General features: G+C 40.7%; 1 pseudogene; it reads left to right on the top strand.

Annotated features, from left to right (window-relative positions):
* Positions 1 to 247: 247 nt before the first annotated feature.
* LOC119335593 lies at positions 248 to 2351 on the top strand (annotated as a pseudogene).
* Positions 2352 to 4345: the final 1994 nt, after the last annotated feature.

Genomic DNA, 4345 nt, shown 5'->3' with positions numbered 1-4345 from the left:
CCGGATGACCTTCTCGATCCACCCTTTCAAGTATTTGTAGTCGCTGGCTCCATGGCCTGGATGCTAGGCCCGACCCTCTCATGCAGGAAATCATTGAGCGAGCAAGGACCACTTCTAACACTCGCTGCGTCCTCCCTGATTCCCACTCTTCTCTTCTTCATCGCGAGCGCCGACGGCGGCTGGTAGAGAGGCGAGCCGAGAGGTGCAGCAGGCTACAAGTGGAAGAGGCGAGGAGATCGAGCGAGCGATGGGCCGGAGGATTCTCAACGACGCGCTGCGCAAGATGGTGAACGCGGAGCGGCGGGGGAAGGCTACGGCTCAACTCCAGCCCATCTCCGGCTTCATGATCTCGTTCCTCAACATCATGAAGCACAGAGGTATCAGCTATTCTGTGCTCCCTCTCATCAGGCTGCTGCATGGTGGTACCTACTGATGTAATCTTGTATTGGAATCACCAGGCATTATACACCTTCATTTATCGAGAACAAGTGAAAAAATAAGTTATTTGGGGTAGTGGCTGCCTTTTCTTTTCTCATTTTGACTTCAGCATGTGAAAAGAAATGATTTTTTGTATGAACTTGTTGTTTAGTCTCTTATGTTTGCTCCGCTAATATCTGTGTTGTGCCCCTGTCTCCCGCCCCCGCAGTTGCAAATTAAGCTCTTGAGAGTTCATGAGAACATTTATTTTACTGTGCTAATTTTCCCTGAATTTTATTCTGCTGACTTTTTTCAGGTTACGTAATTTTTTTTTGAGGTATTCGATCCACATAGGGATGGAAAAATCACCGTGGAACTTCAGGGAAGGATTAAAGATTGCAAAGCTCACTTACAGGCAGGACCTCAAGGCTATGGAAATAGATAAATACAGAACTAGGATGCTTCCAACACGGCAGGCATGTTATCAAATCATATTTGATTTTTGTGAACATTCACATCTTCCGTTAGTTGAGGGATGCATTTATCTTGCTTGCTCTATTTTGATATTGTTATGGGTACCGAATGAATCAGGAAGGTGAAGATATGGTGTGCTAGACCTTGATAGTTTAAATGCTTGTTACTGAATCTATTGTGCTATTTGCCATGACAACATATACAATACCGATCATGATATGTAGATTAGGGTTAGGAGCAACTAAATATTGACTAGATCCGACAGCATTTTACCTTTACAAGTACGTAGGGCATGTTTGGTTTGTAGTCTAAGCGTGTCACGCCGAACCATTGTCATGCCACATCTTAGGCATGTGTTTTGTTCATTGCCACACTTTTCTAGCTGCATGGTCGACATGTCATAGGCTCAGTTTTTTGCCAAATCCCGCCACACTTATGGTGACCACTTTGTTCGCCACACTTTTGGTGGCAGCCACACTTTGCGTGGGGTTAGATGTGGCAAAGTTAGTCATGAACCAATTATGCCGGAAACTTTTCAAAACATTCTAACCAGCATGCCATTGCGGGTTGTGGCGGAATTTTGAGTAATTGAGTAAATAAATTAAGCCATGGAAGAATATAGCATAAATGTTCATCTTTCCCTGCTGCAAATACCACTTTTGGAAAGCAAGGCAAGTGAAAAACTCTACAGGTTATCTCTTTTTTATGACAGACCATAGAAGGTTTGCTAACTTAGTTGACTTGTTTTGCCGCAAATATGAGTCTTTCATCTTTTCATTTAGAGATGACTGGCAAGTGAGTAGAAGCAACAACTAACTGATACTTTTACGTAGTGTAAACTTTCTTGTCATTACTCTATTATTCGGATCTTCTTCGATCACATCTCTGGTGTGGATGTCAAACTAAGCACTTTGTAGCTAAACTAACTTCTGAATGCTTATTTGTCCTGCTTTATTATGTGCTATTCATTTATTTTGTAGAGTTAGTGTGTTATTTCTAACAAATTTCCTTTTCGTGCTCTTATTTGCTTTGCAGCGGGGCTATGTTGTGGTGACCACCCCAAATGGCGTCTTAGATCACTAGGAAGCAATTAGACAGAATGTGGGCGGCCAGATCCTCGGTTACTTCAATTGAGAAGGAAACACAATTATCCCATGCTAAATCAGCCCTGGGCTGCATTGTTTATCTTTCTGTTATGACTGAAGTCATTTTATTTGGACATTTAGAGCTTGCTGCTTTTGTTCATGGCCAACGGAAATTGGGATTACATGTCAAAAGTATGTCTGGCGACACTGACATAAATATTGTAATCCTTCTTTGGGACAGATATTTCTGTAGGTGTAATACACCCATGTACTTTGAGATACATGAGTAACACTCTAGTTCGAGCATGTATGATCTTGCTGAGAACCTTGTCGCAGCCACTTCTCCATAACCGAGGATTTAAAACACACTGTTAATTTGGGCTGTGTTTACGTTCTTAACATGATGTTCATGACAGCTCATCCCGTCCGCAGCTGAAGGGAGACGGGGGAGCTCCTGGGGAGATCGAAACAGGGGAGGCCAAGGCGGAAGAGCTCGAGAGAAACCCGGCTTGAAATGTATGCGGATAGCATTGGATGTCTGGCTCTCGCATCCTTGAGCACTCCCCTCTGTTAATTTGGGCTATGTTTACGTTCTTAACATGATGTTCATGACAGCTCATCCCCTGCGCAGTTTATTTAATTCCCTGCAAACAAAGTCACCAATATGTGAGTTTTCATATCCGGCCACACGTTATATTTTGTACAGGGAGCTGATTTACATTCGCAATTATTTTGTTTTTACTTATGATTATTGACAAATACGGAGTACTAGTATATAAAAGAATTAAAGCTGCTAAGCTAGCTTCACTCTCATGCATTTTAAGTACTTTGCCTTGAGTGCTTTCTTGCCTGACACGTGTTAGTTTTTATTTAACTCAATTTAGATTTTTATTTTGTGTTAGATACTGATTTTTTAATACAGTATAACACATATGCTCATATATACGCACATAGAGTTATCTCTATGAATGCCCACATGCACACACTATTTTTATGAGAACATTTGAGATACTGAGCCGACAATACATCTCGTGATCGATAAAGTCACCGCAGGTGCTTTCGTGGTCGACGGAGACATCTTCTGAATATCACCAGAGAGACTTAAATAAATTCGAAAAAGTGAGGGGAACCTAGTACAATGTAGATACTCACATACACTCACCTCTATGAATGCACCCACACACACCCTACCCCTATAACGCTATCCGGAGAGCTTGAAATAAATACAGAAAAATGTGAGCACCAGTGTCAACACAGTTACACTCACCCTTGTGAATGTGCACACATGCTCTACCCCTATAATACTGTCAGTAGTACAAACTGTAGCTGTTTTTTTTTGTCATTTTACCTTCTTTATGAAGTTTGGTTAATTATGATGCAATACCTAGCAACTTTTTCTGCAGGACACCATAGGATAAGAAAATAAAAGAAAAATATGTGTCTTAGAGTCTCCAGGTTAGTTCCATTTAGGCTGTGAGAATTAGGCTTGAGTTGACTGATAATGCATCTCTAATTGTTTTTTAGAGAAATGTATCTCTAATTGGGTTGATCATGCATGCTATTTTTCACGACTAAGGGTTACGGGTTGCAACAGATACTACTCAAAATATCATGTATAAAGAAATCGTCAATGCACTGTAATGCCAAAGGTTCTATCTTTTTACTAGAATATGTTCGTTCGATTTTTGCTCTATCGTGAACTAAAATTTGTATGCATAACAGAAAATAATGACATTGTTGGCTTTTTGACTGGGCTGCCGACACTGAGCCTAAAAGAGTTGACCTTTGTCTAAAAGTTAATCCTTTCTATTTTCTAATTCACTTTTTGTTGTTGTTTTTGCTTCTTGTGTATCTTGCTTCGTTCGATAATATAAATTTTCATGTATTGTAGGATGGGGTATTATCTGTAAAATGTGATCTTTAAAATCTATACTAGAGCCATTTTCCTTTGGTTCAAAGGAAACTTCATTTTGTACAGCTTTTGGTTGCACCAGGTGATTTTCAGACTTCGACTATCTTGGTAGGAAACAGCTTTGCCTGGAACATTTAAAATTCTAACTAAGTGTATGTAACCATATGTAAATTGTTTTATGGTACCTTTCGGTATTTATCAAAATTAAATTGGCTAGCTCGCTTACCCATGCTTTATTTTCTTCTATGAGAAAAACAACGAAGCCATGCACACATGCTTCACGACAGATGCGACGTGCCGCCGCGCCTCCGCCTACTAGTATATATGAAATGTCACTAGCTACCAAAGAGAAAGAAAACGAACGGCACTACCACGTGCGCTTGTTGGTCTGACCGGAGGAGGCCCAATGTCTGGTGAATGCCCACATGCACACACTATCTTTATGAGAACATTTGAG

Source organism: Triticum dicoccoides, chromosome 7B (assembly GCF_002162155.2).
Source record: "Triticum dicoccoides isolate Atlit2015 ecotype Zavitan chromosome 7B, WEW_v2.0, whole genome shotgun sequence".
Classification (NCBI taxonomy): Eukaryota; Viridiplantae; Streptophyta; class Magnoliopsida; order Poales; family Poaceae; genus Triticum; species Triticum dicoccoides.
This window is presented reverse-complemented; position numbering and strand designations above follow the sequence as displayed.